At 32.0% G+C, this 23,784-nt stretch overlaps 1 non-coding gene across 1 annotated transcript; it reads right to left on the bottom strand.

The window, feature by feature from the left end:
* Positions 1–22,490: 22,490 nt before the first annotated feature.
* LOC139865393 (small nucleolar RNA R71) lies at positions 22,491–22,597 on the bottom strand. Its single transcript, XR_011764916.1, has one exon. It is a non-coding gene; the product is annotated as a small nucleolar RNA R71 (small nucleolar RNA).
* Between the last annotated feature and the right edge of the window lie 1,187 nt (positions 22,598–23,784).

Genomic DNA, 23,784 nt, shown 5'->3' with positions numbered 1-23,784 from the left:
AGAAAATAATAAGGGAAAGGGCATAAAAATAGAGAAATCTAATTCCAGCCCCGATGAACTTTATATGTATCGTCAACCCCCGAAGTCCTTAAGTTGTAACAATGACCCGGGAACCTCTAAACCATCAGGTTTTTCTAAACCAATGTGGACAACGACGGCTCGTATTAGGGGAACATCATATATCCCTAGAAACTTGGCAAAACGAACCAAAACCGAAGAAGAAGAAACGAGCGAGTCGGAATAAGATAGTTGTATTCTTGTTGTGTAATATATGTAATATAGTGTTCTTATGCTTTATGATATATGTAAAAATTGCTTGTATTAATAAGTATTTTTTTTTATGAATCTAACTCTTGTCTATTTTACAGTTTAAAAACACAAAATGGATAGACAACCCAATATTTTAAGAGACCTACCCGGAGACATGATTGATGAAATCTTGTCTAGAGTCGGCCAGAATTCCTCGGCACAACTATTTAAGGCGAGATCAGTTTGTAAGACATTCGAAGAACGTTCCAAGAATGTCTTGGTTTATAAGAGACTTTCGTTCGGAAGATGGGGGATATCACATTGGGAAATCAATAAGTTACGATGTGTTTACTTTGACGCATATATTGCGGGGAACCCAAATGCTATTTTACGCAACGGGTTAAGAAATTATTTTGACTCAGTATATCCGAATATAGGACTTCGTGATTTAGAAAAAGCGGCTAACATGCAACATAAAGAAGCATGTTATGCTTACGGGTTAGTAATGTTCGCTTCTCACCAAAGTGAGTACAAGAACATCAGGCTACAACTATTAAACAAAACATTCCCACAAGTAACGGAGTCGGTAATTGGGGTAAGAAATGAGGTTTTTAGGTTATTACGAGACTGTTGGTCATTACGTAACCCTCGTCCCTTTGACGACGTTACAACACGCTGTCTTATCAACGGCCATAACGGTTATGTTCCACAAGACCAAGGATGGGAAGTAGTCCTAGTAAAACCAGAATGCATGACTTGTTTCTGGACGTATGAATTACGTATCTTTATTGCCTTTGCTGAACGACTTGTGTACTAGCTAGTATTATCTTCGCAACTATCTTGTATCAAAGTTATTGTGTGCTATATTTCATGCTTTATGTAAAATAGGCGGTATTGTAAGTTTGTAAAATATTGTATAAAAGTTTGAACGCGAAATATTATTATAATCAGTTTTTCATATAGAATTGTAGTAGTTGAATTGTATATTAGCTACTAAGTATGAACTTAACGGGTAGGTACTACCCGAATTTAAACTTATAAAACGCTAATATGAAGAAAAAGCTTTTATAAATGAGTTCATATTATGCTACGAAATACTATTAACTACTCTTAATATTCTGTATGATTAACTTGTTCCATTTGACTATTTTGAAGGAAATGGCACCGACTACTCGACACACCGTGAATATGAATGAAGAGTAATTCCGTACTTTTCTAGCTTCGAACATAGCCGCAGTACAGGCTGCGCTACATACCAACAATAACCTTGGATCTAGCAGTACAGGAAATCGTGTAGGATGCACCTACAAAGAATTAACTGCCTGCAAACCTTTGGAATTTGATGGAACCGAAGGACCGATCGGATTGAAACGGTGGACCGAGAAGGTCGAATCGGTGTTTGCCATAAGTAAGTGTACTGAAGAGGACAAAGTGAAGTATGCTACGCATACCTTCACAGGTTCTGTGTTAACATGGTGGAATACCTATCTAGAGCAAGTGGGACAAGACGATGCGTACGCACTACCGTGGTCAGCATTCAAGCACTTGATGAACGAGAAGTACCGTCCCAGAACCGAGGTCAATAAGCTCAAGACAAAACTTAGAGGGTTACGAACCCAAGGATTTGATATTACCACGTACGAAAGACAATTCACAGAATTGTGCCTATTGTGTCCGGGAGCATTCGAAGATGAGGAAGAGAAGATCGACGCATTTGTGAAAGGATTATCGGAAAGAATCCAAGAAGATATAAGTTCACACGAGCCCGCATCTATACAACAGGCATGTAGAATGGCTCACAAACTAGTGAACCAGATTGAAGAAAGAATTAAAGAATAGACTGCTGAAGAGGCCAATGTGAAGCAAGTCAAAAGAAAGTGGGAGGAAAACGGTGATAAGAATCACCAATACAACAACAACAGCAATTACAACAATAATCGCAACAATTATCCCAACAATCGCAACATCAATCGCAACTACAACAAACGGCCCAACAACAACAACAACAACAACAGCAACAGCAACTACAACAATCATCCCAACAACAATAATAACCGCAACAACAACAACAATCAGAAGCAGCTATGCCAAAGGTGTGAAAACTATCACTCGGGGTTCTGCACCAAATTTTGCAACAAGTGTAAAAGAAATGGTCATAGCGCGGCGAAGTGTGAGGTCTACGGACCAGGGGTTAATAGAACGAAAGGAACAAATGGTGTCGGAACGAGTAATGGCGGAGCAAGTAGTGTCGGAGCAAGTTATGCCAATGTAGTTTGTTATAAATGTGGAAAACCGGGCCACATTATTAGAAATTGCCCGAACCAGGAGAACACGAATGGACAAGGCCGCGGAAGAGTTTTCAATATTAATGCGGCAGAGGCACCGGAAGACCCGGAACTTGTTACGGGTACGTTTCTTATTGACAATAAATCTGCTTACGTTTTATTTTAATTCGGGTGCGGATAGAAGCTATATGAGTAGAGATTTTTGTGCTAAATTAAGTTGTCCATTGACGCCTTTGGATAGTAAATTTTTACTCGAATTAGCAAATGGTAAATTAATTTCAGCAGATAATATATGTCGGAATCGAGAAATTAAACTGGTTAGCGAAACATTTAAGATTGATTTGATACCAGTAGAGTTAGGGAGTTTTGATGTGATAATCGGTATGGACTGGTTGAAAGAAGTGAAAGCAGAGATCGTCTGTTACAAAAATGCAATTCGCATTATACGAGAAAAAGGAAAACCCTTAATGGTGTACGGAGAAAAGGGCAACACGAAGGTACATCTTATTAGTAATTTGAAGGCACAAAAACTAATAAGAAAAGGTTGCTATGCTGTTCTAGCACACGTCGAGAAAGTACAAACTGAAGAAAAGAGCAACAATGATGTTCCCATTGCAAAAGAATTTCCCGATGTATTTCCGAAAGAATTACCGGGATTACCCCCACATCGATCCGTTGAATTTCAAATAGATCTTGTACCAGGAGCTGCACCAATAGCTCGTGCTCCTTACAGACTCGCACCCAGCGAGATGAAAGAACTGCAAAGCCAATTACAAGAACTTTTAGAGCGTGGTTTCATTCGACCAAGCACATCACCGTGGGGAGCTCCTGTTTTGTTTGTCAAGAAGAAAGATGGTACATTCAGGTTGTGTATCGACTACCGAGAGTTGAACAAACTTACCATCAAGAACCGCTACCCACTACCGAGAATCGACGACTTATTTGATCAACTACAAGGCTCGTCTGTTTATTCAAAGATTGACTTACGTTCCGGGTATCATCAAATGCGGGTGAAAGAAGATGATATTCCAAAGACTGCTTTCAGAACACGTTACGGTCATTACGAGTTTATGGTCATGCCGTTTGGTTTAACTAATGCACCAGCTGTGTTCATGGACCTTATGAACCGAGTGTGTGGACCATACCTTGACAAGTTTGTCATTGTTTTCATTGATGACATACTTATTTACTCAAAGAATGACCAAGAACACGGTGAACATTTGAGAAAGGTGTTAGAAGTATTGAGGAAGGAAGAATTGTACGCTAAGTTTTCAAAGTGTGCATTTTGGTTGGAAGAAGTTCAATTCCTCGGTCACATAGTGAACAAAGAAGGTATTAAGGTGGATCCGGCAAAGATAGAAACTGTTGAAAAGTGGGAAACCCCGAAAACTCCGAAACACATACGCCAGTTTTTAGGACTAGCTGGTTACTACAGAAGGTTCATCCAAGACTTTTCCAGAATAGCAAAACCCTTGACTGCATTAACGCATAAAGGGAAGAAATTTGAATGGAAGGATGAACAAGAGAAAGCGTTTCAGTTATTGAAGAAAAAGCTAACTACGGCACCTATATTGTCATTGCCTGAAGGGAATGATGATTTTGTGATTTATTGTGACGCATCAAAGCAAGGTCTCAGTTGTGTATTAATGCAACGAACGAAGGTGATTGCTTATGCCTCTAGACAATTGAAGATTCACGAGCAAAATTATACGACGCATGATTTGGAATTAGGCGCGGTTGTTTTTGCATTAAAGACTTGGAGGCACTACTTATATGGGGTCAAAAGTATTATATATACCGACCACAAAAGTCTTCAACACATATTTAATCAGAATCAACTAAATATGAGGCAGCGTAGGTGGATTGAATTGTTGAATGATTACGACTTTGAGATTCGTTATCACCCGGGGAAGGCAAATGTGGTAGCCGATGCCTTGAGCAGGAAGGACAGAGAACCCATTCGAGTAAAATCTATGAATATAATGATTCATAATAACCTTACTACTCAAATAAAGGAGGCGCAACAAGGAGTTTTAAAAGAGGGAAATTTAAAGGATGAAATACCCAAAGGATCGGAGAAGCATCTTAATATTCGGGAAGACGGAACCCGGTATAGGGCTGAAAGGATTTGGGTACCAAAATTTGGAGATATGAGAGAAATGGTACTTAGAGAAGCTCATAAAACCAGATACTCAATACATCCTGGAACGGGGAAGATGTACAAGGATCTCAGGAAATATTTTTGGTGGCCGGGTATGAAAGCCGATGTTGCTAAATACGTAGGAGAATGTTTGACGTGTTCTAAGGTCAAAGCTGAGCATCAGAAACCATCAGGTCTACTTCAACAACCCGAAATCCCAGAATGGAAATGGGAAAACATTACCATGGATTTCATCACTAAATTGCCAAGGACTGCAAGTGGTTTTGATACTATTTGGGTAATAGTTGATCGTCTCACCAAATCAGCACACTTCCTGCCAATAAGAGAAGATGACAAGATGGAGAAGTTAGCACGACTGTATTTGAAAGAAGTCGTATCCAGACATGGAATACCAATCTCTATTATCTCTGATAGGGATGGCAGATTTATTTCAAGATTCTGGCAGACATTACTGCAAGCATTAGGAACTCATCTAGACATGAGTACTGCCTATCACCCACAAACTGATGGGCAGAGCGAAAGGACGATACAAACGCTTGAAGACATGCTACGAGCATGTGTTATTGATTTCGGAAACAGTTGGGATCGACATCTACCGTTAGCAGAATTTTCCTACAACAACAGCTACCATTCAAGCATTGAGATGGCACCGTTTGAAGCACTTTATGGTAGAAAGTGCAGGTCTCCGATTTGTTGGAGTGAAGTGGGGGATAGACAGATTACGGGTCCGGAGATTATACAAGAAACTACCGAGAAGATCATCCAAATTCAACAACGGTTGAAAACCGCCCAAAGTCGACAAAAGAGCTACGCTGACATTAAAAGAAAAGATATAGAATTTGAAATTGGAGAGATGGTCATGCTTAAAGTTGCACCTTGGAAAGGCGTTGTTCGATTTGGTAAACGAGGGAAATTAAATCCAAGGTATATTGGACCATTCAAGATTATTGATCGTGTCGGACCAGTAGCTTACCGACTTGAGTTACCTCAACAACTCGCGGCTGTACATAACACTTTCCACGTCTCGAATTTGAAGAAATGTTTTGCTAAAGAAGATCTCACTATTCCGTTAGATGAAATCCAAATCAACGAAAAACTTCAATTCATCGAAGAACCCGTCGAAATAATGGATCGTGAGGTTAAAAGACTTAAGCAAAACAAGATACCAATTGTTAAGGTTCGATGGAATGCTCGTAGAGGACCCGAGTTCACCTGGGAGCGTGAAGATCAGATGAAGAAGAAATACCCGCATCTATTTCCAGAAGATTCGTCAACACCTTCAAAAGCTTAAAATTTCGGGACGAAATTTATTTAACGGGTAGGTACTGTAGTGACCCGAACTTTTCCATGTTTATATATATTAATTGAGATTGATATTTACATGATTAAATGTTTCCAACATGTTAAGCAATCAAACTTGTTAAGACTTGATTAATTGAAATATGTTTCATATAGACAATTGACCACCCAAGTTGACCGGTGATTCACGAACGTTAAAACTTGTAAAAAAACTATACGATGACATATATATGGTTATATATATAGTTAACATGTTTTTATTATAAGTATGTATCTCATTAGGTATTTTAACAATGAGTTATATACATAAAAATGAGACTATTAATTTAAGAAACTTGAAAACGATATATATAACGATTATCGTTATAACAACGTCTTACTAGGTACATATGAATCATATTAAGATATTGATACACTTGGTTAATTATATTAAACGATAATTAAATATATTATTAAGTGTATTAACAATGAAATACATATGTAAAAATAAGACTACTAACTTAATGATTTCGAAACGAGACATATATGTAACGATTATCGTTGTAACGACATTTAACTGTATATACATCATAATAAGATATATTATATATCATAATATCATGATAATATAATAATTTAACATCTCATTTGTTATAATAAACAATGGGTTAACAACATTCAACAAGATCGTTAACCTAAAGGTTTCAAAACAACATTTACATGTAACGACTAACGATGACTTAACGACTCAGTTAAAATGTATATACATGTAGTGTTTTAATATGTATTCATACACTTTTGAAAGACTTCAAGACACTTATCAAAATACTTCTACTTAACAAAAATGCTTACAATTACATCCTCGTTCAGTTTCATCAACAATTCTACTCGTATGCACCCGTATTCGTACTCGTACAATACACAGCTTTTAGATGTATGTACTATTGGTATATACACTCCAATGATCAGCTCTTAGCAGCCCATGTGAGTCACCTAACACATGTGGGAACCATCATTTGGCAACTAGCATGAAATATCTCATAAAATTACAAAAATATGAGTAATCATTCATGACTTATTTACATGAAAACAAAATTACATATCCTTTATATCTAATCCATACACCAACGACCAAAAACACCTACAAACACTTTCATTCTTCAATTTTCTTCATCTAATTGATCTCTCTCAAGTTCTATCTTCAAGTTCTAAGTGTTCTTCATATATTTTACAAGTTCTAGTTACATAAAATCAAGAATACTTTCAAGTTTGCTAGCTCACTTCCAATCTTGTAAGGTGATCATCCAACCTCAAGAAATCTTTATTTCTTATAGTAGGTTATCATTCTAATACAAGGTAATAATCATATTCAAACTTTGATTCAATTTCTATAACTATAACAATCTTATTTCAAGTGATGATCTTACTTGAACTTGTTTTCGTGTCATGATTCTGCTTCAAGAACTTCGAGCCATCCAAGGATCCGTTGAAGCTAGATCCATTTTTCTCTTTTCCAGTAGGTTTATCCAAGGAACTTAAGGTAGTAATGATGTTCATAACATCATTCGATTCATACATATAAAACTATCTTATTCGAAGGTTTAAACTTGTAATCACTAGAATATAGTTTAGTTAATTCTAAACTTGTTCGCAAACAAAAGTTAATCCTTCTAACTTGACTTTTAAAATCAACTAAACACATGTTCTATATCTATATGATATGCTAACTTAATGATTTAAAACCTGGAAACACGAAAAACACCGTAAAACCGGATTTACGCCGTCGTAGTAACACCGCGGGCTGTTTTGGGTTAGTTAATTAAAAACTATGATAAACTTTGATTTAAAAGTTGTTATTCTGAGAAAATGATTTTTATTATGAACATGAAACTATATCCAAAAATTATGGTTAAACTCAAAGTGGAAGTATGTTTTCTAAAATGGTCATCTAGACGTCGTTCTTTCGACTGAAATGACTACCTTTACAAAAACGACTTGTAACTTATTTTTCCGACTATAAACCTATACATTTTCTATTTAGATTCATAAAATGGAGTTCAATATGAAACCATAGCAATTTGATTCACTCAAAACGGATTTAAAATGAAGAAGTTATGGGTAAAACAAGATTGGATAATTTTTCTCATTTTAGCTACGTGAAAATTGGTAACAAATCTATTCCAACCATAACTTAATCAACTTGTATTGTATATTATGTAATCTTGAGATACCATAGACACGTATACAATGTTTCGACCTATCATGTCGACACATCTATATATATTTCGGAACAACCATAGACACTCTATATGTGAATGTTGGAGTTAGCTATACAGGGTTGAGGTTGATTCCAAAATATATATAGTTTGAGTTGTGATCAATACTAAGATACGTATACACTGGGTCGTGGATTGATTCAAGATAATATTTATCGATTTATTTCTGTACATCTAATTGTGGACAACTAGTTGTAGGTTACTAACGAGGACAGCTGACTTAATAAACTTAAAACATCAAAATATATTAAAAGTGTTGTAAATATATTTTGAACATACTTTGATATATATGTATATATTGTTATAGGTTCGTGAATCAACCAGTGGCCAAGTCTTACTTCCCGACGAAGTAAAAATCTGTGAAAGTGAGTTATAGTCCCACTTTTAAAATCAAATATTTTTGGGATGAGAATACATGCAGGTTTTATAAATGATTTACAAAATAGACACAAGTACGTGAAACTACATTCTATGGTTGAATTATCGAAATCGAATATGCCCCTTTTTATTAAGTCTGGTAATCTAAGAATTAGGGAACAGACATCCTAATTGACGCGAATCCTAAAGATAGATCTATTGGGCCTAACAAACCCCATCCAAAGTACCGGATGCTTTAGTACTTCGAAATTTATATCATATCCGAAGGGTGTCCCGGAATGATGGGGATATTCTTATATATGCATCTTGTTATTGTCGGTTACCAGGTGTTCACCATATGAATGATTTTTATCTCTATGTATGGGATGTGTATTGAAATATGAAATCTTGTGGTCTATTTTTATGATTTGATATATATAGGTTAAACCTATAACTCACCAACATTTTTGTTGACGTTTTAAGCATGTTTATTCTCAGGTGATTATTAAGAGCTTCCGCTGTCGCATACTTAAATAAGGACGAGATTTGGAGTCCATGCTTGTATGATATTGTGTAAAAACTGCATTCAAGAAACTTATTTTGTTGTAACATATTTGTATTGTAAACCATTATGTAATGGTCGTGTGTAAACAGGATATTTTAGATTATCATTATTTGATAATCTACGTAAAGCTTTTTAAAACCTTTATCTATGAAATAAAGGTTATGGTTTGTTTTAAAAATGAATGCAGTCTTTGAAAAACGTCTCATATAGAGGTCAAAACCTCGCAACGAAATCAATTAATATGGAACGTTTTTAATCAATAAGAACGGGACATTTCAACCAGGAGCTGTACCAATAGCTCGTGCTCTATACAGACTCGCACCCAACAAAATGAAAGAATTACAAAGTCAGTTACAAGAACTTTTAGAGCGTGGTTTCATTCTACCAAGTACATCACCATGGGGAGCTCCTGTTTTGTTTGTCAAGAAGAAGGATGGTACATTTAGGTTGTGTATCGACTACCAAGAGTTGAACAAACTTGCCATCAAGAACCGCTACCCACTACCGAGAATCGATGACTTATTTTATCAACTAGAAGGCTCGCCGATTTATTCGAAGATTGATTTACATTCTGGGTATCATCAAATGTGGGTGAAGGAGGATGATATTCCAAAGACTGCTTTTAGGACGCGTTACGGTCATTACCAGTTTATGGTTATGCCATTTGGGTTGACCAACGCACCTTTCTGTGTTCATGGACCTCATGAACCGAGTGTGTGGACCATACCTTGACAAGTTTTTCATTGATTTCATCGATGACATACTTATTTACTCAAAGAATGACCAATGTGATGACCCGGGAATTTCTGAACAAATTTAAACTTGAATCATATATGGTTTCGACACGAAAAGCAAAGTCTGTAAGGTTGAAGTCTCAAAAACTTTGAACTATGTTTATATATATACATTTGACCTTTGACTATTCCCGATGATTCACGATTAATTGTTGATAAATAACTAAATGTATATAAATGTGTATATGTATATGTATATAAATAAACAACAGTATGTATAATAATTTGAATTAGTATAATATCAATTAATCACTTGAATTAAATAGATAGTGTAATGAACAAAATAAATAAGATGTTATAAAATAAATATATAAATATATATATGTATACATAATTAATATTATATATATATATATATATATTGTAATATATAAAGATTGATAAATGGTAAATAGCCAAGATATGTTATTATATATAATTAATAAAATTGATTAATAGGTTATAATATTACGATATTAAATATAATACAAGTTAAATATATAATTGTTATATTAAAAAATATTACTTATATAAATATTAATATTAGTACTAATATTATTATTATTAATATTATATATATTAACAATATCATTATTAACAATATCATTATTTTTATTAATATTATCATTCTTAATTAAGTTATTATTATTATTATTAGTAAATCATTAATATCATAACTATCATAAACAATAAAATTAATACTTTTACAAGTACTATTATTAATATCATTGTTACTATCACTAATAGGGTTGTTATTAACATATGTATACTATTAATGTTATTATCATTATTTTTACTAATAATAACTTAGTATAATAAAACTACTGTTTTGATAAACAAATGAAATACATACATAAATATATATATATATATATATATATATATATATATATATATATATATATATATATATATATATATATATATATATATATATATTTATATTTAACACATATAACATAACAAAATTTAATATTTTTATATACAAAATGAACATATAAAACATATATATATTATTAACATAAAAATGATATAACTAATACAATTATATATATGTGTTCAATTACAACTATGAATATTATTAAATATACAAATGATATAGGTTCGTGAATCTGCGACCAACCCTGCATTGTTCAATATCGTTATATGTATTTTTACTACAAAATACATTAGGTGAGTTTCATTTGCCTTTTTACCCTTTATATTTTTTTGGGCTGAGAATACATGCGCAACTTTTATAACTGTTTTACGAAATAGACACAAGTAATCGAAACTACATTCTATGGTTGAATTATTAAACCAAATATGCCCCTTTTTAGTCTGGTAATCTAAGAATTAGGGAACAGACACCCTAATTGACGCGAATACTAAAGATAGATCTATTGGGCCTAACAAACCCCATCCAAAGTACCGGATGCTTTAGTACTTCAAAATTTATATCATATCCGAAGGGTGTCCCAGAATGATGGGGATATTCTTATATGCATCTTGTTAATGTCGGTTACCAGGTGTTCAATCCATATGAATGATATTTTTGTCTCTATGCATGGGACGTATGTTTATGAGAAATGGAAATATGAAATCTTGTGGTCAATTAAAATTATGAAATGATTATTTATGTTAAACTAATGAACTCACCAACCTTTTGGTTGACACTTTAAAGCATGTTTATTCTCAGGTACGAAAGAAATCTTCCGTTGTGCATTTGCTCATCTTAGAGATATTACTGGAGTCATTCATGACATATTTCAAAAGACATTGCATTCGAGTCGTTGAGTTCATCAAGATTATTATTAAGTCAATTATAGTAAGATATATTACGAAATGGTATGCATGTTGTCAACTTTCGATGTATTGATAGATTGTCTTTTCAAAAACGAATGCAATGTTTGTAAAATGTATCATATAGAGGTCAAGTACCTCACGATGTAATCAACTGTTGTGAATCATTTATAATCGATATGGACTTCGTCCGGATGGATTAGGATGGGTCTCTACAGTTGGTATCAGAGCCATGGTCTTAGCGAACCAGGTCTGCATTAGTGTGTCTAACTGATAAGTCGATAGGATGCATTAGTGAGTCTGGACTTCGACCGTGTCTGCATGTCAAAAGTTTTGCTTATCATTTCTAGTCAAAAATCATCTTCTTATCATCCTTAGAAAATTTCCTGCTTATCATTATTAGTCTAGACACGTCTTGCTACATTAATTGCATGAGTAGTGTATAGACAAAAAACCATATCTTAGCATATCTGCTAAATCATATCTTATCGTATCTGTTACTTTAAACTTTGCCTGACATATCCCGCAAATTCCTCCGTAATCTACAAAATCTTTTGAACTATATATATAGATATCCTATGTAAATATAATACCACCCGATAGCCGAAAAAATCACTTTATATCGAAAAATCCTTTATCCAATCGTACGAAATGGAATTCGTCGTTAGTTCAAGTCACTCGGATTCCGAAATGGAATCTCACTCAAGCTCCGAAAGCAGTGTAACCGGAATGGATCAACCAATCAGTCATCACCTATTCTGGATGAATTGGGGATGTGTTTGTAGCCTCCTCAATCATTGGAGATAAGAAGAAGGCAAATCCTTTCCATCCACCACATTGCCCTCTTGACAAAGAACCTGAAGCACTTACCGGCGAACCTGTCTGAAACACCATTTTCTCTCTCATTTCCAGAGTATCTCGTCATGATTATATACTACATCAAATTCTATATTTTATTTATCCGCTCGTCCGAACCGACAATCACCCCGGTATAATAGAAGAAGTCAACGAGCTTCGCGCTAGGGTAGTGGCTTTGGAGAATATGGTGCAAAGGTTACAAACACCAGCAGTAGCACCAGCAGCATAACTAGTACCATCATCATCAATGCCAACAGTACCATTACCCCTTCCAACCACAATCGCGTCGTGAACCTCAACTTTACAATCTATCCCACGAGCACCCATTTCATACGCTCTGTAGATATCAAGGAATACCAATAACAACAAACGATGAAGTATTGATTCATAACTACATTAAAGAAACCTTCTGCAGCGATTATGTAATCTCTAAAGTCTTAGAGATTATCTATTCTAACCCTAACCAGAAATCAGATGAGTTTAATATTAACTCATTAAATCAATATTACATCTGAAGAAAATATATATGTAAGTATATTTTCATAAAGATTGTAATTAAAAATTCTTTTGTACAAACTGTTAATGAGGAAAATATTTTAACGGGTAGGTAATACCCGAGGAATATTTAGATTTCACATTAATAAGTTACACTGTACATTCTTCGAATCAGATTCAATAGTCGTTTACTATCCTACTTACATCCACCGATATACAAATCCGTTCACCACAGAATAACCATATTCATCCAATTTCATGTTGAGATTTTGATTTATCAGAATCCAACAAGTGGCATAATGAAGAAAACATTGGACAAAATAAAATTTGTTAGAAACAAACTAACTAACTATGAGAAATTTTGTTAAGAATCCACGCTAACAAAATCCTAGCTAACTATTCCTAGCTAACTGATTACATTTTATTTTATCGCAATTTATTTATCGCAATTTAATTATCACAATTTATTTATCGCAATTTATTTTATCGCAATTTAATTCTCGCAATTTTATTTATCGTCATTTAATTTCTGTTTACGCACTTTATTTATCGTTATTTATTTTACGCACTTTAAATATTCGGGACACATATACAAGGTTTTGACATATCATATCGACGCATTTATATATATTATTTGGAATAACCATAGACACTCTATATGCAGTAATGAACGAGTTCTCTATACAGGGTTGAGGTTAATTCTACAATAATATATATAATTTGAGTTGTGATCGAGTCTGAGATATGTACACGGGTTACGATACATATTAATTAATTCGAATATTATATATTAAATTATATATGAATTATTGAACTGTCAACTGTGGACTATCGATGGTGGATGAATAATATTTTACAATTAAAATGAATTAAAATACTGATTATAACATATGAAACTAAATAATTCTTCAAGTTTGTCACTTGATTTCATCTTAAACCTCATTTATATCTTGACGATTACAATCTGCGTTCAAACCTTTCATGATTCTTGAAGACACCTCAATCAAGAGGATGAACCAACCGCACTTCATCTACGAGAGAAAAGATTTATGCATATAGTATGCACCTGAAAACTCTCAGAAACTGAGAAAACGTTTAACGCATAGCTGTGCTAATTCCTTTAGCGTTATTATTACCGAAAATAACTTTGTAATCCCTTTCCAAAGTAGCCAATTTTGTCACAGCTTCAGCAAATCAACTTCAATTTTTCTCCAGAGTAACTCTATTATAACCTTGATATATACATTGTATTTTCGCCTTCGTTATCGGGAAACTGTTTATATTCCACCACATTAGCAGTAAACTTATCAGCAACTTCAATGAATTTGAACTTTCCAAAAAATCATTATATTTATTGAAACCCCATTGTGTATTCATCTATACCCTGTAACAATAATTTCCATACCAATTACCCGGAATCGGCAAATCTGTATTGTGAGCATCACAACGTCTTCATATCAACAGTTATATGTATCCATATAACATTTATCTCTTAAAACTATGATCTTCCATTCTGAAATTTTGAAAAGCACCCAGTCTACAAATCAATACCACAAATTCTGAAAAAGCTGAATACAGCGGTAAAAACTGTACACGACTTTAACCGTCAAAAGTTTGATGATAAAGAATGGAATATTAGAAACATTCAATAGAAAATTTAGTACCGAAAAAAGGATTATGCGGAACTATGAAGGAAGCTGTGGACAAATCACAAAGAATAAGTTTGACTTTAAAGAATCCAAATGTTTCAATGCCTGCTAAAGTCTTTAGCGAATGTCTTGCTCTTTACTCTAAACTCTTGCGAACAATAGTTTCTATCATCCTCTGATCTTAGATATTCCGATATATTATCGTATCTTTCATTATAAATATCCTCGATATTTCTGAATATATTTTCATAACTAATCTTATCTGAAATCATTAATCTCTTCATGATATCAGTATTACATCATATAGAAACTGTTAGTTTCTATATTCTGTAAACTTTCGAGCTTAAAATATGAATGTTATTAAAGTAATGTTGGGAACTGATGCATGAGTTAGTATAATATAATGACACTTGATTAACGTGATTATATTACAGTAAGTCATGCTGAGTTTCTAATGAAACGTGATGATTCACAGAGTCTTAACATCATTATGTGCCATGTTACACGACTCTTACATTCTTTCTAATCTTCAAACATACCAAGAACGTATTTTCTTGATAGTCCTATCTTTCTCTTGAATTCTGGTAAATTGACAAGTCAAATTGTACTATTACCATTTCTTTCTTATAACATTAACAATGTTCATTCTGAAACTTATATCTATGAGTTCTGGACCATTACAAGAGATGCCCAATCGCAAGAAGAAGAAATGAAGGGACAAAGCTCCGAAATAGAAATTGGAGTATAAATCACAGCAAATAGGAGGAAGTATTAACTGGGGATGATAATAATTATAGAAACAGAAGCAAGGACTTCGAAGTATAAGGGAAGATATAAAGCCCAATAACAACAAGGAGGTTACAAACCGTGGATATTAATACGAATAGCAATATAAAGACACGGTAGAATTAAGAATAGCATCACCTCAAGGTAATAGTAAGAGTAAACAGATTTTTCTGATGGAAGATTGAAAAGAAGGATGACAGAAATGATAATTAGGAAAATATCAAGGATTAGAACTGGATTAAGCATTTCCACAAACTTTTTAGAGGTATGAACTAAGAAGGAAAGTATAGGAATGGTGAGAATAATGGAAAAGAAGAGTTTAATTTATAATGGAAATTTCAGATAGAGTAATCGAGACAGATCACCGTATTTAATTATAGAGATCTTAATTTCCTTATTCACCGAAGAATCTAATCCTTTCGATTTCGAAGATTTTATTTAAATCCCTTGAATTTCGAAATTCAACCCTCTATGTCAAAAGTTAAGACGCACTTTATTTCCTAAATTCAACAGTGACTACGTCAAAAGATAAGACGAAACTCTATTTCTTTATTCCACTCCTTTGTGATAGCTTCATTCGTACTCTTCGATTAATCGAATTGTTTTATCCACATTACTCAATAATGATAAAACTCTATTTATCACTCATATTCGTCAGGAAAACATTTTTATTGTTAGCCATGACAACCTCACTCAAATTTCGGGACGAAATTTCTTTAACGGGTAGGTACTGTGATGACCCGGGAATTTCCGAACAAATTTAAACTTGAATCTTATATGGTTTCGACACGATAAGCAAAGTCTGTAAGGTTGAAGTCTCAAAAACTTTGAACTATGTTTATATATATACATTTGACCTTTGACTATTCCCGACGATTCACGATAAATTGTTGATAAATAACTAAATGTATATAAATGTGTATATGTATATGTATATAAATAAACAACAGTATGTATAATAATTTGAATTAGTATAATATCAATTAATCACTTGAATTAAATAGATAGTGTAATGAACAAAATAAATAAGATGTTATAAAATAAATATATAAATATATATATGTATACATAATTAATATTATATATATATTGTAATATATAAAGATTGATAAATGGTAAATAGCCAAGATATGTTATTATATATAATTAATAAAGATGATTAATAGGTTGTAATATTACGATATTAAATATAATATAAGTTAAATATATAATTGTTATATTAAAAATTATTACTTATATAAATATTAATATTAGTAGTAATATTATTATTATTAATATTATAATTATAATATATATATATATATATATATATATATATATATATATATATATATATATATATATTATAATTATAATATTAATAATAATAATATTACTACTAATATTAATATTTATATAAGTAATAATTTATATATATATATATATATATATATATATATATATATATATATATATATATATGAAATTTTGTACATTTGATTTATGATTATTATTTATAATATTATTATAATAAATATTGTCAATATCATTATTACAACTACTAGTAAAATTAAAAATTATATTTGTTATGATTAATATTAGTATTATTATTAGATATTATTATATTATCATTAAGAACTATTATTATTAAATATTTTTATTAGAATAAAGCATTTCTATTATTATTGTTATTAGTATTTTTATTAGTAATAATGCTATATTATCCTTACTACCATTATCATTATTATTAATTCTAGTAATATATTTAATATTAGTATGAATATTATTAATAATATACATATATACTTATAATCAGATATATATACGTATACATATACCAGATACAGTGTGTATATAAATTCAGTACATATACAGATAAAGATATATATAAATAAATCAACACATTAACTTATAAGTATAATAAAAATTATATACTGATATATATGAAGCTTACGCGTAATTTGTTTGAACCCAAATCTGTTTCCCATCTCAATCAACTTTCTTAAAATTTTGTTTCCGTCCGGAAATTATTACACATCGATATCAATCAGGTACCAATTTGTTAGCAGTCTTTATCTCTTTAATTTTTTTTATTTAATTTTGGTACCTGCTTATACTGTCGACTCCAATCAATTATATAACTCGATTAATTCAAGATGTTAAGAAGTTTATTCACTCTTCTATCACCAATTAACAAATACACATTACAAATATCTGCTGAAATTGTCGAATGGGATCAGAAATTTTAAGAAAACCAACCGGGTCCCCTGTTCATGTAACTTTTTATCAAAAGCTCGTTTATGAATCAAATTGCAAAATCTATAAATGTAGTGTTATTAGGAATTGTATTTTCAAACTAACTGTAAAGTTTCAATCTTTAATTCATTCGAATGAGGTTGAATTTCTGAGTCAAAGTTATTTTACACAAAAGTCAAATGACTGGTTCTTGAAGAAATTCACAATCGTGTTTATGTTTCAAGTCAAATTGAGATTACAGAAAGTTTATATGTGTGATTTGAAACCATGTTTATGTAGTAAGTTTAATCTGAAACATTCAAAAATTTCGAATTTAGTTTTGAGTTGTTTTGGTGTTCATCAGCGTTTTTTTTTCTTTTTCCAGCTTCTGTTATTTTTTTTCTTCTTTTTCTTTTCTGTTTTAAATAAGTTAACCAATCCCTAATCATTTTTATATCTGTAATAAATTCTAAATTTAATTAAGAAACACATCGGGAGGAGTTGTTCACGGATCGAGTTAGGTTACAAAAGAGAAGAAGAAGTAAGATGAAACAGAAAAACAGTTTAAATTAAATTTGGAATGGGTAAACTTAAGAAAGACAGCACTGGAGTAATGGTTTGGGCGAGTGACGAGTATACGGGAGGTCGTGGGTTCAAGTCCCGGCTTGGGCGGTTTCTTATTTTTTTGATGCCTTTAAAGGTAGTTCCATCATTAACATTTTATTATTATTAGTATCATTAATATTTTTTAATGTTTTTCTGAATATTTGATAATGCTAAAAACGAACATATATTTCATAGCATTATCCCTCAAGAAAGACAAGCTTTTAGTTGCAATTGTTCTATTTACAAGTAATATTCGTTTAAATAATAAAATGTGAAGACAAAAGATAGATTCGACGAATTGAAGACGCAAACGACCAAAAAGCTCAAAAGTACAAAGTATAATCAAAGAGGTTCCAATTATTGATAAGAAACATCTCAAAATTACAAGAGTACAAGACGCAAAATGCAAAGTACAAGATATTAAATTGTACGCAAGGACGTTAAAAAATCCGGAACCGGGACCAAAGTCAACTCTCAACGCTCGACGCAACGGACTAAAAATTATGAGTCAACTATGCACAAGAATAAAATATAATATTTAAATAATTATATAAATTATTTATATATTATATATTATAATAAAAACCGTCGGCAAGCTAGGAGCCAAGTTCATGTGAGCTGGAAAAAGGGGCCATGCGATCGCATGGCCTGAAAGAACAAATTCCATGCGATCGCATGGCAGTAGGTGAGAGGCCACATGCCTATAAATTCGCAGTTTGGTTGATCATATATCCAATCCATCTCTCTATATCTCAACGTATATATATATATATATATATATATATATATATATATATATATATATTAATTTTAATTTTAAATTCTAATAATAAGGGTATGTTAGCGAATGTTGTAAGGGTGTAAGTCGAAATTCTGTTCGTGTAACGCTACGCTATTATTAATCATTGTAAGTTATGTTCAACCTTTTTACTTTAATGTCTCGTAGCTAAATTATTATTATGCTTATTTAAAATGAAGTAATCATGATGTTGGGCTAAAATATTTAAAATTGGGTAATTGGGCTTTGTACCATAATTGGGGTTTGGACAAAAGAATGACACTTGTGGAAATTAGACTATGGGCTATTAATGGGCTTTATATTTGTTTAACTAAATGATAGTTTGTTAATTTAATATAAAGATTTACAATTGGATGTACCTATAAATAACTATATACACTTGATCGGACACGATGGGCGGGATATTTATAAGTACAAATAATTGTTCATTTAACCGGACACGGGAATGGATTAATAGTCACTAGAATTATTAAAACAAGGGTTGATTATGTACAAGGACACTTGGCGTAATTGTTAACAAAGTATTAAGACCTTGGGTTACACGCAGTTGATATCCTGGTGTAATTATTAAATAAAGTATTAATACCTTGTTACAGTTTAAGTCCTCAATTAGTTGGAATATTTGACTTCGGATATAAGGATAATTTGACTAGGACACTCGCACTTTATATTTATGACTGATGGACTGTTATGGACAAAAAGTAGACGGACATATTAAATAATCCAGGACAAAGAACAATTAACCCATGGGAATAAACTAAAATCAACACGTCAAACATCATGATTACGGAAGTTTAAATAAGCATAATTCCTTTATTTTCATATTTAATTGCACTTCTAATTATCGCATTTTTTGTTTTCATATTTAATTGCACTTTTAATTATCGTACTTTTTAATTATCGCAACTTTATTTATCGCAATTTCATTTTCGTTATTTACTTTACGCTTTAAATTAAATCTTTTATATATTTAATATTTTACATTAGGTTTTAACTGCGACTAAAGTTTAAAAATCGATAAACCGGTCTTTAAACGGTAAAAACCCCCCTTTATAATAATAATACTACTTATATATATATATATATATATATATATATATATATATATATATATATATATATATATATATATATATATATATATATATATATATATATATTTTTGTATTTTTACAATTATAAAACTAATATAGCCTTACACTTGTTTAAACTTTCCCTGTGGAACGAACCAGACTTACAAAAAACTACACTACTGTACGATTAGGTACACTGCCTATAAGTGTTGTAGCAAGGTTTAGGTATATCCATTCTATAAATAAATAAATATTTTGTGTAAAATTGTATCGTATTTAATAGTATTTCCTAGTAAAATATAAGCTGTTTCATATACACCTCGCATAACATCAAGTATTTTTGGCGCCGCTGCCGGGGAACCTGCTTAAACGCTGAAAGCGAAAAGCTATAAAAACAAAAATTTAGTTTACTTTTGTAAAAATACGTTTTAAATATACAAAAATGTAAAAGGAAAAACAATATATATATATATATATATATATATATATATATATATATATATATATATATATATATTTAAGAGTTTGTTACATATATATATAAAACTTTAAAATTTCTTTATTTTTATTTTGTAAAATATAAGTTTTATTTAATTTACATAAATATATTATATAAATATCTAAATCAGAAAACAGAAAAAAAAATAATAAAAATTACTCGGCCTGGTACTGTAGCAGCCCAGACCCTGGCCCGAAACCCTAGCTCATGCGACCGCATGAGCCCGAAGGCAAAACTTCATGCGATCGCATGAAGCTGTCTGACACGCCACATTTGACTGCCAAACAGCAATAATTACGGTGTAATAATTATAATTATAATAAAACCCTAATTAGGTTTTCATTTATTTATTATTTGTTTTAGTTTAGTTTAATTAATTTGTTTTATTTAGTTTATTTAGTTTTATAAATTATATAAAAATTAATACTTTTATAAAATAATTAATATAAAAATAATATTTTTATAAAAATTGTACTTTTTACAACTTTAAGTTGTATTTTTATATTTTGTTTCTTTTTATTTGTTTTAGCGTAATATTTATTTCTAGATTTTTAGGCTTTGCCGTAAAATCCCTTAAGTGCTTTTTCTTTAGACTAAGATTTAGATGCTTTAGAATTTTGCGACGCTGTTCTAAGATTTTAGTACTTTCTAAGTTATTGCCGTTTTAGATATAGAATTCCTTTTAAGCTTTAATATTTTTTAAGACGCAACTTTTAATTCTTGGTGTTTAGACTTTTTATGTTCTGACGCGCTACGTTCTTATTTTTATTTTTTAATCTTTTATTTTTTGACGTTTTTCGACGCTCTAGTTTTTAGGACTTAGAATTTTCTATTTCTTATCTAATATTTCTTTAAATTTCAACGAAAAATTATTTTAGGTGGTTAAATTGATAGACATCCAAAATTTTCTGGTTCGTAGTAATAGTTGGATTTGTAAGTGGCGAGTTGTGGGCTTCCGATTTAAAGGGTCCTGGCTACCTGCTGCATCTATTGGCTATTCGAAACGTGGGTAAAATCAGAAAAGTCTATTAATTTGATAACTTATATAATTTTTATTTTTATAACTAATAGGATATTCAGTGAATGCACCGAGCAAAACGTTCACCACCTTTTGTACGTTCACCACCTGTAACTCGATCAAGACATCTAGCAAATATTGTCACCGTTTATTTTTCTTTAGAATCGTCATCCAGTCGACCAAGTATTCCAATTCAAATTTCCGATAATCCATTTTTTGAACCCGACCTCACAATTGAGAATCCGGAGAATATTCAGGGACAATTCATAGATCCTGAACCAATAATATTTCATCCGGAACCACAAATCATTCAAACAGAGATTATTGAGGAACCAACCATTAAATCAGAATCCTCTAGTGATTCAGATTCAACAAATTCAATCATGGAGAATCTGGAACCTCTAAGTATGGAAGACCGAATGAGAGCTAAATGCACTGGCCAAGGTCACACAATTACTCAACCATACATTAATGCGCCAGATTATGAAATCAAAGGACAAATCCTACACATGGTAACTAATCAATGCCAATTTAGTGGTGCACCGAAGGAAGATCCAAATGAACATCTTCGTACCTTTAATAGGATCTGTACTTTATTTAAAATAAGAGAAGTGGAGGATGAACAGATCTATCTCATATTATTTCCTTGGACTTTAAAGGGAGAAGCCAAAGATTGGTTAGAATCGTTACCTGAAGGGGCGATTGATACATGGGATGTTTTAGTTGAAAATTTCCTTAAACAATTCTTTCCGGCATCTAAAGCCGTGAGACTTCAAGGAGAAATTGTTACGTTCACACAGAAGCCAAATGAAACTCTATATGAAGCATGGACAAGATTTGGAAGGTTGTTGAGAGGATGTCCGCAACATGGTTTAGACACTTATCAAATAGTACAAATATTCTACCAAGGATGCGACATCACTACAAGGAAAGACATCGATATAGCAGCTGGTGGTTCCATTATGAAGAAAACCGCAACTGACGCTTACAAAATTATTGATAACACTGCTTCTCACTCACATGAGTGGCACCAAGAAAAAGATATCGTTAGATCATCTAAAGCAGCTAGAGCCGATTCTAGCCATGACTTAGATTCCATTTCTGCAAAGATAGATGCTGTCGAGAGACGAATGGAAAAGATGACTAAAGATATTCACTCAATACGAATTAGTTGTGAGCAGTGTGGAGGACCACATTTAACAAAAGATTGTCTCAGTATTGAACAGACAATGAAACAAAGAGAGAATGTTTCATACATGAACCAAAGGCCTGGAAATAATTATCAGAATAATTATCAACCTCCAAGACCAATTTACAATCAAAACCAGAACTATAACTGAAATGTTCCATACAAAAACCAACAAAGTCCTAGTAATCAACAAGTATCCAACAATACTTACAACCAGCAAAGACCTATTTTTCAAAATAAACCACAACAAACCGATGATAAAAAGCCAAATTTTGAAGATATGATGTCGAAGCTAGTTGAATCTCAAACACAATTTTTCACATCTCAGAAACAAACCAATGAACAAAATGTTCAAGTATTTAGAAATCAACAAGCTTCTATTCAAAATCTGGAACAAGAAGTGAGCAACCTAGCAAGGTTAATAGGTGAAAGAAAACCGGGAAGTCTACCTAGTGATACAAATGCTAACCCCCGGAATGAAACAGCTAAAATCATTACCACAAGAAGTGGTATTAAACTTAAACCACCTGAAATACCTGTAATTTCTGATGACACTATTCCTACTCCACAAGAACCAGAACCTGACCAAGATAAGGAAACAGAACCGGTAGTTGAAAAGGTTAATGAAGATAACACAGTTAAGGCTAAACCTTATGTTAAACCATACCAACCACCACTTCTTTACCCAAGTAAAATGAGAAAAGAGAGACTTGAAGCCGAGCAAACCAAATTCTTGAATATGTTTAAACAGATAAATGTAAATCTTCCTTTCATTGATGTAATTTCAGGAATGCCTGGATATGCTAAATTTCTAAAAGATCTAATCACAAATATAAAGAAAATGGAAGAACTCTCGGCTGTTACTATGAATG

This window comes from Rutidosis leptorrhynchoides, chromosome 8 (genome assembly GCF_046630445.1).
Source record: "Rutidosis leptorrhynchoides isolate AG116_Rl617_1_P2 chromosome 8, CSIRO_AGI_Rlap_v1, whole genome shotgun sequence".
Classification (NCBI taxonomy): domain Eukaryota; kingdom Viridiplantae; phylum Streptophyta; class Magnoliopsida; order Asterales; family Asteraceae; genus Rutidosis; species Rutidosis leptorrhynchoides.
The sequence above is the reverse complement of the archived record's forward strand: the minus strand, read 5'-3'. Positions and strand labels throughout refer to the sequence as shown.